The sequence below is a fragment of the Phocoena sinus genome, chromosome 9 (assembly GCF_008692025.1).
Source record: "Phocoena sinus isolate mPhoSin1 chromosome 9, mPhoSin1.pri, whole genome shotgun sequence".
NCBI classification, from domain to species: Eukaryota; Metazoa; Chordata; class Mammalia; order Artiodactyla; family Phocoenidae; genus Phocoena; species Phocoena sinus.
In genome coordinates, this window is record NC_045771.1 from 98,106,664 (window position 1) to 98,121,656 (window position 14,993).

General features: G+C 47.7%; 1 non-coding gene across 1 annotated transcript; it reads left to right on the forward strand.

Moving 5' to 3' along the window:
• The first annotated feature begins 535 nt into the window (after positions 1 to 535).
• On the forward strand, positions 536 to 665 carry LOC116759909. Its single transcript, XR_004351576.1, has one exon. It is a non-coding gene; the product is annotated as a small nucleolar RNA SNORA11 (small nucleolar RNA).
• Positions 666 to 14,993: the final 14,328 nt, after the last annotated feature.

Below are 14,993 nucleotides of genomic sequence, written 5' to 3' on the forward strand. Positions count from 1 at the left end.
GAGTGTATCTAGCCCCGTCTACCTCAGGGCCCTGAGTTATTTCATCAGGGGCTATGAAAGGGGATTTTCTCATCTTATCACCTGTGGTTATTAGCTGGCTTAATTCCATACAGAAGATTGTTTTCTTATCAGCTGGGGCTATATAGTAACCCCAAATATGGATTCTGCAGGAAAGGTGAATAAGGCCTTCATTCTTCCCCCTGCCTAACTGAATTTTCAGAGGAAAGCATTGGTATAACTCTTGGTTCTAAAGAAGACAAGTTAGGGAAGGGTTTTTGTTTGTGTGCTTGCTCTCTTTGAGAATTATGATGAGCTCATGGATTTTTATAGGTTGAATGTGTTTCAGTCAACCATGGTTACTCTCCTCTCCGATGTTTGCTTGTCTCCACTTTGGTTGGTGAGAGCCCTGTTAAGCTGCACTGACATCCTTTCTCCTCATCTAGGGTTTGTCACGTTGGGCACTTTCGGAGGGCAAATCTCAAGACTTGCCTTTATTCCAATTAGACATGATAGCTTGTTCAAGACCGTTAAGGTTGGGGTGTGCTCAGAGCAGGGGGTCTGAAGAAACAGCTCCTCTGTTTACAGCATACCCAACAGGAATCTGGGTGCACTGTGACAAGGGACACAAAACTTGTGGCCTTCCTATGAGCAAATACCCAACCCGTGTCCCTCTGCACCTCCACGTGGCTGTTGCACAGGACTAATGGGGCAGGGCTCAATATTGAAAGGAAAGCTACAGTATTTAGTGGGGGAGTTTGCCGCCTAGAGCCTGTCTGGTCCGTGCATGGGTGGGCCATGAGTGGTCTTACAGACATAAAGGCTTAGAACCTCTCTTTTGGAAAAAAAAGAAAAAGAAAAATAGGTTCTATATACCATTCTGGAAAAGGGAAAACTATGGAGACAATAACCACAGTAAAAAGATCAGTGGTTGCCAGGAGATTGGGGGGAGAGGAGAGATGAATACACAGAGTACAGAAGCTTTTATAAGCAATGAAAACACTTTGAATGACATTATAATGATGGATATATGTCATCATACTTTTGTCCAAACCCATAGAATGTGCAACACTGTCCACTTCATTATAGTGAACCCTAAGATGAACTGTGGACTTTGGTGATCGTGTGTCAAGGCAGTTCATCACTGGCTTAAAAAAAAAAAAAATAGGTACCACTCTGTTGATAATGGCTATGCATGTGAGGGGAGGGGGTATACGGGGAATTTCTGTACTTTCCTGTCAATTTTGTAGTAAACCTAAAACTGCTTTAGAAAAAAAAGTCTCAAAAAAAAAATGAACACTCAGGGTAGAAGTTTTTGGCAAAACTTTTGTTTCACTTTTACATATGTATACGTATTAGATATGTGTTTGTTGGATTGTGGTGTAAAATGTATTTTTTAGATCAAGAAAGTTTTCTGGTCACTGTAATTAAGTTATACTGGCAAATAAAAGCACAAATTAACCTAAAAAAAAAAAAAAAGAACATTATCATTTTTAGGTCCAGGGCTGGTACCCATTCTCCCAGGCCATCTGAACCCCACACCATACCAATCCATCTAATTGCATCTGCAAACTTGATTAACTATTTGGAGATAATTCCATGAGGACAAGAAAATACATATAAGTTTGTCCAAATTTTGTATCACAAGTTCAGTGGCATGATTTGCCTTCAGCCTCATGAGAACAGTGAGATTTCCCTGAGGGCCTGGAGGATTTACCACCTGACCAGAGGACAAGCTACAGTGAGGGGACTGAGGGTGGGTCCTAACCAATGAAATTACATAGTCTGATTATCACGAGAGTCACTCCAGTGTCCCCTGGGGAGTGGCAGGTTAGATGTGTGGCCCGTGAGCTCCCAAAAGACTGACTGGTAGAAGGGGCACGGCCTGGATGACCCCTCACATCTAAGAACTGCCCTGTAGTGAGATGTGTGGGAGTTGCTGTGATTCCATAAGGTGACGAGCAGCACAGAAGCAGAAATAACAAGGGAGACAATGGACTCTGAGGGTACAGAGCACAGCTCTCAGGCTGTTGAGAAACTGACACATGGCACATGGCAGGAGGTGGTGAGTTCTCTTCAGGGGTTACCTTGTGTAATCTGCGACTGTAAGGGAGGAAACTGAGGCACGAAGCATGTAGTAGAGTGTTGAAGCCAGAGTCCCGCAGGCATGCTCTGTGGCTCCCACAGTCCGAGGCGCCCCCACCCAGCTGGAGCCAGCTTGGTTATAGATGGGACTGGCAGGAAGATGGCATGCAGGACACACTCTACAATCACTTACTTCTCAGGACTGTCACCAAAGGAAAACAGGATTTCTGCCAGTTAAACCCTAATGCGTTGACGGTGAAGTCTATCAGCTCACACTGTCACCTAATAGCTCACACGCCCAGTAATTTCACAAGAAACTGCAAGCAGCCAACTGCCCCACACCCATCTGCGGGGATTCTGAAGCACGTCCTTGGCTGATGACCCAGTGTTCGTTTGCAGCGTGTTTGTGGTTCACGAGGATTCTTTCTTCTTATTACAAAGGACCAAGAGTGATGGGTCCCTGTACTCCTGGTGCAGGCTGGGAGCAGTTCCTCTAATTACAGGTTGTCAAATAGCATTTTCCCTGTTAACAGCCTGAATGGCTCTCACAAAGCGGATTAAGAAGTTTGTTATTTCGCTTGATGTGCCAGAACATGCCCATTAATTTCAGCGAACTGAGAGGGGGAAATACACATTGACCTACGGGCTGCATTTCGAGCATCAAAGTATTTGTGTTCTGAAGTGTAGCCTGGAACACGTTCTCCATATTTGCCTTTCCAGATACAGCTTTCATTTAGTTTTCATTCTTGAATTCGGTATAATGTCAGTTTAAGATTCTGAAAATTGAACACAATGTGCTTTCCAGTATACTTTAAAATATGGGGTTAGTTTTAAGACTGAGTATGCTTTTTAAAATAAAAGGGTGTGTGTTTTCAGGATTCCAGTACCCTGCAGAATTTAGCCTGAGTTCTTTAGGGTTTTCACTATCTGGCCACTTGTGTCACACCCTTGTCTACGTCCCCTACACAGGACATGCCATTTGCCAGGCACTACTGTCGTCTGTACCTGCAATGTCCATGACCTGTTGTTAGACTCTGGAATATTTTCAGCTGTAAGTAATAGAAGAAGAGCTCTAGTGGCTTAAATAAAACAACAACAAGTCAGAGCTTGGCTCAGCAGCTCAAAAGTGTCAAGGCAGACATTTTAACAATTGTCCTGACCTGTTCCTCATACCACAGCATGGCCACTGCGGCTCTTGCCATCACATCACCTTCCAGGCAGGAACACACAGCTAACTTCTGCTCACCTTTCGGTGCTCTCCAGACCCTGTCACATGATCCTCACAGCGGGAAGGGGTTAGGAAAAGGCAGCTGAGCGATTCAACTTTTCAATTGTTCTGAAAAAAAAAATGTATGTATATATATACACATACATAAAATATTTTCAAAACTCTTTTGAAATGTTCTAAAGGAAGAAAGTGGAGAAGGAAAATCCTCTGCATATAAATCTTGACTGTCAGATTTTTTATTAATTTTTTCTAAATTGGAGACTTTAAGAATAATTTCTGCTCACACTTTAGGAAGTTGGTAAAAACATTTGATTACCAGTCATGCTTACGAAGAGGTTTGGGCTACTATTTTTTTTCCATATCAAGGCCATGCTTGTCTCTAGGAAATGTAGCATCAGGGGAGAGGTGAAAGCGGAACAGAGCAAACACGGCAGCCTGTACCCAGGGCCCTCCAGGTAAAGGGCCTCTAACAAATAATCACTAGCCTGGTAGGAAAGGCCTGGAAGGTTCTGCTCTTCCTTGCACACAACCTTGAGACTTCAGTGAAGCCGGGGTTCCTGGCTAGCACATAAATCACAGGAAAGAGATGATTTTTTTGAGTCGAATCTGGGAAGTAATAGACCATGAAGATTTCACTTCATAACAGCTTTGAATACATCAAGGAGCAGCGCCACCTTCAGATCAGGGTCAGGACGGCACTGTAAGGACAGGAATCTCAGCACACACAGGCCAGGTAAGTGCCACACCTATACGCTAGACAATGTGGTCCATCTATACCAGGGAGCATCATTCAAGCCTTAAGAAGGAAGGCAATTCTAACACGTGCTCTGAACCTTAAGGTCATTACACTACGTGAAATGAGCCAGACTCAGGAGGACAATACTGCACCCTTCCACTTCACACACTCATGGAGACAGGAAGTAGATAAGAGATTGCTGGGGGCTGCGGCAGGGGGATGGGGAGTGACTCATCAGGGGGCATAAAGACTCAGTTGAACAAAATGAATGAGCTCCCGAGATCCGCTGGACACCACTGTGCCTACGGTCCACAATACTGAATTGTACACATAAACGTCCGTTCAGAGGGTAGAGCTCATTTTAAGTGCCCTTGCCACAATAAAATTAAGATTAAAAAAGAAAGAAAGAGTAAGGAACACAGCCAGGCCTGATTCTGAGGCCCACGGGGTTCTGCTCTGCCCTGTCCCCGGACAGGCATCCACGGGTCCCCATGGACACAGGTGCCGGAGGCTGTGCTCTCTCTGGCGGTTTAAAGAGAGGAGACTTCAGTTCTGCCCTCCGTCCTGGCCACTGTGCCTGCCACTGGACCTCGCCCGGCCTGAATGGTGGCCCCTCGTGCAGCTCTCTAGGAAGACCCCGGATGGGATCCTCAGGCCCATTTCACAAGAGGCAGCCTGCAGCTCTGTCCTTCCACAGACATGAGGCTAAGGCCAAGGTTGCCCTGGGAATGGCACAGTCCAGGGAGCGGGTAGGAATGGGGTGACACCAGAGCAGCACAGGGGAATACTGATGTCCATTTAAGTCATTTCTAATTACCCATGCGTAGGGTCATTGAGATCAAGGAAAAACATTACATGGGACGCCTCATACTAAAATTATTCATTGTGTATCTGAAATAAATTATGTCTCTAAGTTATATACCGCTTTAATTAATTCTATTTCCCTCATGACTTAGCTCTCCTTATCAGTTAACTGTTTTGCAGAATTCGCTTATGAAATTCCTTGCATTATTGCCATTTTCCACTTCCATCGAGATGCACCTTCTACAGCGGCTACATGTCACTTATTTCATTCCTTTGTCCCTTGATTATTTATTAGTGAGAAGACGTGCTCAGTGCCAGCATTGTGAGCTGGTCTACCGAGCATGTACCGGCAGAACGTTGGCAGCTCTGAAAACTGTGCAGTGAATTTGAGTTCTGGAAGCGCATCATAGCACATTCTCTGGTAGAAGTTGTTTTTTCCATTCTTCGGGATTCCATAACATCTCTTGTTCAATGACTTTTAAAAATGTTGTTCACCCCCCACCCCCACCCCCCCCCGCCCCCAACACACAAGCATAACAGTTCATTTTTGTTCCCTTCCTCTTTGGGACAACAGCAATGCCCTACTTCTCCCCTCGAGGGGAAGGGTATTTAGTAACATCCACATAAAAGAGAAGAATGCTCGAAGGGGTGAAATCCATTTCAAACAGGGTCGTGGCAAGTGCCGTAATGATGAGCTATTTTAAGTCAGAATTTCCTTTTCTGCTCATAATTAATGCCCCTTTGAAGAACAGCATTGACACTTGAAGGAATAGATAGTTCTTCAATTTGTTTTAACAGATTCATCAAGTTTCTTATTAAAGGAGTGCTTCAGTGGCACTGTGGGCTGCTCTGTCAATTTTCAGAACCCTGTTGCTAAAAGGATTTTGAAAACTCTGAACAGCAAATAAGTAGACTTGTTTCAGTAAATTATTTCTAAAATCAGCATGAATTTGGGGGCCTTTCTTCAGAACTGAAGTATGATTGCAACACTTCAAATAAACAGGATTCTCTCAACTGCATCTGCTCATGAGAACCAACCGTTTTTGAATGTGAGAGAATGGAATACAACTTAATGGCCACAAAATCACCCAAGTCCTTCAATTGCTCCATTTAAACAGTATAAATGTTGAAGTTAGAGAACCGTTTCATGCCGATGGCTTTGATGTCCGTAGAAAGGACCTCAGATGCTGTCTGAGCAGCATTATGCAGAATCTGGGAAGGACAGCCCACACCTTCCATGGTATCGTTCCCTCCCTGCTTCAACTTTGAATAAACGTTGCATCTTTATGCAAATATCCCCCAAATGTGTTTGTGTATCATCTCCACTAAAAGCAGTGCAATTGTTTTCATTAACTCCTAACTCAATAATAGAAGGTCTGCACAAATTCACCACTGTTACTCAAGGCTCTGCTGGAAGAGTTTTACACACAATAGCCGTTAGAAGCAAGGCTTTTTCAGGAGAAAAATATTGCACAAGCAACGGGAAAGTTTTTTTCTTCATTGCGACGACTTGTGTCTGTGGCTATGCTGTAAAAAGGTGAAGCACTGAGATCTTTGACCATGCATGTATGTATGTAATGTCAATGGCGTGGTTACACTTTTGTTATTGCAAGAGATTTTGTGCCGGCACTTGAGAATTGGCTTCAACGTTGGAATCAGAAAATACTTCTGGCAGCAGTACGGTGAGACAGTCATCTAAGCTGAAGGACTGATGGCTGTGAGCAGAGTGGGAGTCATTACAGCTTCTGCTGCCATCACTGGAGCTGCTTCATATGAGTTTCTGTTAAGCAAAAAAAAAAAAAATGTTATATTACATTCTTTGTTACTCTTTGAGGAAACCGTATATCTCTGCTGGTTTATGTCTGACTTGTGTCCTGAACCAAGAGCTTCAAGAGAACTTTTCTTCTGCTTAGGAAATGTCCAGTGTTGAAAAAACTCATCAGGAAATTTGCACTTGCATTTTGGCATTTGGGGCTCACATACAAGAATCAAAAAGACTGAGTTAGATAATCTTGCAGCTGCCAGGACACACCTGTCCCTCCCAAGTCCAAACACATAACTGACCATAAGCAGGGGGTGGAACCAATGAAACTGATTATGAGCTTGCGAACTAGAAGTAAACTGAACCCGTTGCAAAGAAATGGAACTTCCTGTTTGTCTGCCAGGAGAGCTGGATTTCTAGGGCTCAGGCTCCCCCATCAAAGCTCAGCTGACCTGACTGAAGGTTTTGGTGGCCTGGCGCTCAGGACCAGTGGCCTTGAGAACTCCCCATGTTCAGGACTGGTCCCAGGACGAGGGCTGATGCTGACGGGTGGGCTGTCAGGGCGGGGGTTTGTCCTGGCTGCATTTCAGAGGCTCCGACATCACTGACTGTGTGAAAAATAAATGCTTTCCATTCTCAGCACTGCCCTTCCCCAAACCCCATCCCACCTGCGGGAGAGGCCCCCAGGGATCTCCAACCTTTGTCTGTGGAGGTCTGGCTTTCTATTTGTGGGACCACATAAGCGATTCTGTCCTCAATTACTGTGGTGGTAAATTAGCTCTGTCAATTTTTTTTTGGGTAATTTATTGATAAAAGCTGAATATGGACCATTTAGGGCCTCCTGACATAGGTAGTACAGGATGCAAGGAAAACCATGAAATACAGGTCATATCTTGTAGACGCAGAATGCCTGACTACCCTAATTTAAGATTCTCTGGAGAGAAAGTGGGTCATAGCTTCCCCCCCCCACTTATTATTTTAAGATAAATGTGAGGTTTGACAGTGAGGCAGGTTCTGCTTCAGATCCTTGACCCCTTGTCACACCTGATGGGAGGGCTCCGTGTCACTGACTAGATGGTGGGGGGCTTTGTTGAACCAGCTGAAGTAGGGAAAGGAATGATACCAAAGAGCCTGGCTTAAGGGCTCCTTTCACCAGCCACACGCCCCCAGGTCTCCGCCACACCCCCAGGCCGATATGGACATGGCCAAGGTTACCAGAGCCCCTCTGGACTCTTACCGGCGCCCTGGGAGTCTCACTCAGTCAAAGGATGCCTTGTGGCAGGTGGTGATGGGCAGGTGTTCTCCAGAGTCTCTACAAAAACAGTCAGACTTTGGAAAAGAGTTGGGTAAAAAGAATCGATTCGAAGCAAATACGTTAAATGAAAAGCATTCACTTCTCCAGGAAGATCTGTCGGTGTGATGAGAAAGGCATTCACCTGGGAATAGAAACAAAAAGCACACAATGCACGGAAGAATGAGATTAATGAGAGCTGTACCAGCTACCAGGGACCTCCCCGAAGGTGTCAGAAAGGAAGAAAGCCACGTGGACGGGATGTGTCACATGTCCGCGGGCAAGCAGGCAGAATGTTGCAAGATGTGATTGTTTTCCCCAAGGTAATCTGTGGATTTAATGCAAATCCAACCCTTTAAACATCTTAAAGGATTTGGGAATGAATGAAACATTCGAGAAAAAAATCCTAAAGATAAAGGGAAAACATATGTCCAAGATTATCAAAGCTTCTGAAACAAAACAGAAATGATCAGGAATTCCAGCTGCCCAAGTTAGTGCTGCTAAGCTCAAATCCATAAAAGAATATTTAAGCAAAGGTGTCGACACACAGATCAAAGGAGAATGAAAACACACCAGTGTCTGAAACTTGCAAGATAGGGTACGTCTCTAAGGAAAGGATAGAAGGAAGGCTTTGTTAATGAATGTCCTTAGACCAAGTGGATAGCAATCTCAAGGGGGAGCATGTTGCATCCTCACCTTGCATCCTGTGCTAAAATTAAATCCAGCTAAATTAAAGCATTTCATGGAAAAAATAAGATTTGCAAAACTAGCAGAAAACATAAATTATATTATCATGGAAGACAATTCTTTTCAGTTTCGAAGCAGTGGGAGAAATCACAGAGGAAAATTCAGATTCTTAAAATAAAAATGTTAAATTGTGATATCACAAAGAAAACCTAAAGTCAAAGGGACAGTAGCTGATTGTTGAAAATATCTGTGTCATGTAGACTTTCCCAGAGCAATGAGAGCTGGGAGCTCGGGTCAGGCAGGGTTGGTTTAGAATCTCCCCAGGGAGTTTTCTGAGGCTGTTTCTCTGTTCCTTTCAGAGGAATAATAATCCTGCTTTCTTAGAATTGTGGAGGAAATGAGCACTGATAATGGATGTAGAGCATCTGGCATATAGATGTTAAAAATGATGTCTCACTGTTACTACATAGATACTACATAGATGCAGATAAAGCCCTTACTGACATTTTTATAAGAGAAACAATAACCCCAGAGATAAGCAGAGAAAGGATTTGAAGAGACAAAATCATCCTTTCTCTATTCACCCTTCTATTTAAGTTCTTTCTCCTCCATCCATTTGTAAAAGAAAAATATAATTAGTAGACAATCGTCTGATAAATTGATCGACTCCTTTAGGATTTCTTTGTGTCCAAATGAAAGCATCTTAAATTATTTTCAAACCAGTTCAAAATCTGTAAAGAAGTGTAAAGCACTCAATGATTGCACAGAAGACACCTAAATGGCCATGTCCATTGCCCCTTCATGTGAAGCATCACAAGGAAAGGACAGAGCATCCACACTCTGACTCAGTGCCCAGAAAGCCCCAAGGACAGGGTCGTTCTTTGGGCACAAGGATGTGTTGTCCTGACCCTGCAGGGCTTGCTGTCTGGTGGGCACTGCAAAGGCAGATACTAATTTAACAAGGAGGCTTAACCCTCCTGGTAAAAATAAAGGGGAGATGCCCCCGGCCTTCCTTAGAGCATCTACTTTAGGAAAATTGCAATTGTAAGTTCCTTCCCTTCCCCTTGGAAATGTATGGAAATCTGTTTATAAGCAAAATAAGCTGGCCTCCAGCTTTACACCAGGAGTGTCTTTCTCCAGAATCTGGAACCACCTCTTTGGAAAGACAACCTCCCAGAGAGATGGCACCCTGGCTCCCAGTGTCCATGGGGGTGTTAGTGTCCCACTAACCTCAGTGGGTGCCTGGCCCCAGGTTGCTAAACTACTCCTGTCATAAGGAGAGGAGATATTTGTTTTTCTTTTGTCTAAAACCAAGAAGCAAACCCAGGTGGTCACCCCCAATTACTGGGTGAATCTAGGAGGAACTACATGTGACAAATGGTGCTGTCAGGTCTCTTACCTGAGAAGTTGTTATGTTTATCTTGGAAACACGTGGGTAGTGGGTTGTATCTGCTTAGAGCCTGAAGGGAGAGGCGTCTTCCTGTCTCTGCAATCTCTCAGCAGGTTGCCTGGGATACACATCCCATTCTGTTTTATTGCTCCCACAGTAATACACCTGTTTTCTCGGCTCCCTTTCTGAAGAGATTTCCTGGATTGGGAGAAGCTTTTGTTTGCGGTCACATTTCCTTAGCAGCGAGCCGTGGTGTTGGGGGGTCCATGGCTGCAGTGCGGGGAGCACAGGGGGAAGACCTCACCGGTGACCAAACCCTCCGGATGCTCAGTCAGTAAAATGAGGAGCATAGAGGGTTGTCGTGAGAATTAAATACTATATGTAAAATCCAGAAGCTCAGTCTATGCTCAGGGCTCCTGTGTTCCCATCCCTTCCACCCTGGTATGGAAAAGAGGTAAAGAAAGAGGAACCAGGTAGAAAAGGTGCCTGGCTGAGCCCTGCAGTGATAGGACAGGTTCTGACTGTGCCGACCTCAGCCTTCGAGGGGGATCTGAAGAACCAAAGCATTCCCCCAGCCCCCCAGCCCGGGCCTGACCGGACGACTGGACAGCATCTTATTGTCCATTTTTCCACCGGCATAAGCCTCTGTGTGCCCAGGTGTGCTGAAAAGCAGAAATGCAAAGAAATGTGAGGAGCCTCTGCTTTTCTGAAGAAGCAGAAAGAATTGCTGATCTTACAAAGAAACTTTGCTCCCTGAAGATTTTAGCGCTGATTTTGCACATTTAGAAATCTTGGTCACTTCGGCAGCATTGGAAGCAAAGTCCAAATTTCTGGGGCTCATTGACTCGCAAACTTCCAGGCCTGATGAAATGGGAGCAAGGCTGACGGTACCGGATTTCCAGAGCCCAGGTGGCAGCTGGTTATGACCCAGAGCTCAGCCTTCTGTCATCTGAACTAGTTCTTACCAACATCCATCAGCATCGAAAACGTGAGGGCCAGGGTTCAGTGCCTGAAAGCACTTACTCCTTCTGTGGTGACATCCCGGGGGAGGGGGGCAACACTTCAGACCGGCTCCTGGATCCCCATCCCGGAAGCCTTACAGATGACCCGAGGAAAACCAAAGCCGCGGAACATTTGTATCCCCCAAACCAGGGCAAAGTGTCACGTGTCCCGTACTGCATGGAGTTTCTGCTAGATGTGCCACAAACGGGACCAGCCCAAGGGCTGGGAGGCCTGTGTCCTGGGAAGTGAGCGCTGGAGGGCCTGCTGGTAGCCTGTCGTCGGGGATGGAGGGGTGGGCGGAGGGCGGGGGGCCCAGCTGGGCCGCGGGAACAGGGCTGGCTGCTGAACAGCGTCCGGTAGAGGATGCGGCTTCCCAGGCCACTGAGAAAGTAACGTGGAGTCTGTGAAGAAAAGAGTTTCAGATAAAGGACTGCGGTCCTTCATATAGCTTACGACAGACAAAAGTGCCGCACCTTTGTGAGAACGAAACAGCAGTATGTGTGCTCAGCGTTTTTAAGGAAATTAAGGGCAATGGGATAATAAACAAAGACTTTTGAGATGACAGCAGGGACGGAAGGTAAAAGAAGGACCACGGGGAAACATAATTAACATTTGTGTGTCCGGGCCCCCTTGCTGCTCCAGGATCTCACCTGCCCGGCAGTCACGCACACCTGTGACAGGTGGTCCTCGAGAGCACCCACTTTTCCCAGGGTGGGACGACCAGGCCCTTCCCGATTGGTGAGCGATCCCTCAAGGATACAGTGACGCCAGGGCAGGCTCAGTGAGGCCCACAGTGCTGACAACGTGCCGGATTCTGTAGCGCCTGGGAAACGCCCGGGACCAGCACATCTTCTTGCTCGTGTTTCTTTCTGCCTTGCTAGGCGCCACCCACCTCCTTTTTCCAAGTTCAGGGAAAAGCTGAGTGGGCCAGGCCCCTGTGCCCCTCCTGAGGTTTGTAGAAGGGCTGGGAGCTCCGGCCTCAGCCGGGAGGGTGGCACTGCAAACCCTCTCCTGGTCCTGCAGGGAGGTCTGTGAGCCAGCCCAGCCCTGGGGAAGGGGCCTCCGTCCCCACTCTCCTGGCTTCCTGGGTTTCCACCGACTCCTCTGGGAGGTGGGGACCGGCTTCACCTCTGGAGGGGATGCAATCCAGACGGAGTGGAAGGCGGGGAGCCTGGGGGCTGGTCTCGCTCGCAGGTGTCAACTCTGTAGATGCTGCTACATCCACTGCTCTGGTTCTCGTCCTTCTCAATGCTTTCTCACTCTTTCCCTCCCCCAGCTCTGTCAGCTGCAAACACATACTATTGATTTGAAGATGTTGTTTTAAGAAGCAGGAAGCGTGTGCCCTTGTGCACAGGCAGGGTCATCCGTAGCCCCTCAGGACGCAGCCATGTGTCCCATACACTGGAGCGCATATCAAATTATCTCTCCCCCCAGAAAACTAAGCTCTGTGAGGACAGCGCTTCTCTGTGCCGGTGTAGACAAGGGAGGAAGGGATATTTGAATGAATGAATGAATGAATGAATGAGTGAATGGATGAATGGCATGCTCGCTTGTTAGCCCCACTCCACCCCCATGTGGACCAGGGAGGCTGACTGTAGCCTTTGGCTGGTGTAGATGACACGCTAGTGAGTTCCTAGGGATAAACATCTAGCAATGGCGTCTGCTCTGAGCTCCTGGCTTGTCTTGTGGCTCCGGCCCCGGTAGGATGTGCGATCAGGCTGACGGGACCCGGGTCAGAGCCCACACCCCAGCCGCGAGCCCACACCCCAGCCGCGAGCCCACCTGATGCTGTGCCCCCGGCCAAGGGCACAACCAGGAGGCCCTCAGCCGGGTCTAGCTGTTTCAACGTGTCCTTCGAGCTCCCATACTGTGTAACAACTATGTTCCATCCTATCTCAGCACATATCCCCTCCTGCCTCCCTCCCCCCACCCCCTGAAAACACTGGAGAACATGTATCCTGAGGGTAAGAAGTCTATTGATACATGGTTGGCCCTCTCCCGGGAGCTGCACCTTTGATGCCCTCTGGGTGGGGCTGCGACCACAGACAGAGAAGCTGGCCAGGCAGCTCGCGGGGAGCCCACTGGCCGGGGAGAGTCCCCGCCGCCAGAGTGTAGACTCCCGTTGCCAGGACCTGCCGGGGCACCAGAATCTGGGTTCTCTTGCGAGAGTGATGGACACCCCCCAGCGTTCTGCTGTTGGGTTGTATGAGAACAGGCTGAACTGCATTTGCAAAACTTCAGCGGAACAGAGAGCGGTCACCCAGCCCTCCACGGACGGAGCGCGGCTGTGTTCTCAGGGCTGGGCCCGCAGCTCTGCCCTGGGCTGACCGCTCCAGCTCTCACGGGGCTCCCCTCCAACAGGGAGAGGCCGCTTGCAGGAAACCGGGGCTTCCGAGGGGACCAGGACCCCAGAGCTCAGGAGAGGGGACTCACAGGGCCCTGTACGAGTTAGCGGAGGGGGTGTGGCCAACCCTGGGACGGCTTCAGTTCCAGACTGAGATGTTTCATCGAAGGGGGATGGGAAGCCACCAGGGGTTTTGAAGCAGGAAGAGACATCATCGCTTCTTATTTTTTAAGGAAAATCCTCTGGGTAAGGTGGGGTTTGGAAAGCAGGCATGGAGGGGGAGGGGAGCAAGCATCCTTGGAAGCGGCGAGTGGGCGCTCCAACGTGAAAACGCTGCTGTGCCGCCCTTCAGGCGTTAATGAAATGAGTCCTTCCCAGGAACACCGGACTTTAACTCTTTCAAATGCTCAGCGCCCTGTGCTTCCCCAAGGTTCTTCCATAAGTGAAGCAGGCCCATCCATCTCCGCCCAGAGAGTCCTGGAGGGTGATGCGCCGCCCTGTTTAAGCAAAGCGGAAAAAACCCGTAGGTCAGGCATTGGCGAGTGGCATGGACATATATACACTACCAAACGTGAAACAGAGAGCTAGTGGGAAGCAGCCGCATAGCACAGGGAGATCAGCTCGGGGCTTTGTGACCGCCTAGAGGGGTGGGATAGGGAGGGAGGGAGGGAGACGCAGAGGGGAGGGATATGGGGATATATGTATATGTATAGCTGATTCAATTTGTTATACAACAGAAACTAACACACCATTGTAAAGCAATTATACTCCAATAAAGATATTAAATTAAAAAAAAGAAGCAAGGGTAGTTAAGTCCCTGTTAAATAAATTTAAAAAAAAATTTAAAAAAAAGAAGCAAGGGTAGTTAAGCCCCTGTTAAATAAATTAAAAAAAAAAAAGAAGCAAGGGTAGTTAAGCCCCTGACGGGAGCGGGGAGGGACCGCCCTGCTGATGGGGGCCACCTGCCGTCCCTGGGCGGAGGGCTGTGCTCAGCCACTCCCCTCCTTCAGGAAGCCCCCTCATCACCTGGGACCTCCTTCCAGGAAGGCCTTCATGGAGTCCCCTCCCCACCTGCCATGGCCTTTGCAGAGTGCTCTGCTCAAAGGGGGAACACAGCAAAGTTTCATCAAGCTGGGTTGAGCAGTGATTTCGCTGAATCCCCAGAAACCCTGGGGTTTCTTCTGCCTCTGGGGTCCTCAGAGAGAACTGTTTTTAGTGAGTGTTTTGTTTCCTAAGGTGAATAAACGTGAAAGCCAGGTTGCATGGACTAGAAAGTGCTCTTTCTAAGCCATGCAACTCACCCCGCTATTTGGGGAGGGACCCCTGGCAGATCCTTCTGCTCTGCCGTCCCCCCAATTCCACCCCCCCCACCAAGAAAGCAGGCACCTGGAAGGCAGGGGCAGGAAGCCTGGGCCAGGGGGCCGGGTCTTGCCCCATGAAAGCACCGCCTGCGGTGTCCTGCCTTGTGCCTCTCCTCCCTTTAAATAAACCCTTCAGAAACTCCTAGTCCTGGAGGGGCCTCCAGACACTCACTCACTCAGGCCACAGATTTTACACATTTTCACAGATGTGTGGTCCATTGAGAGATACAGACCCACAAAGACAGATGCGTTTGCAATATGCTATCCTGCATCATTTAATGTTCCTGACACCTCGGTATATCTGAG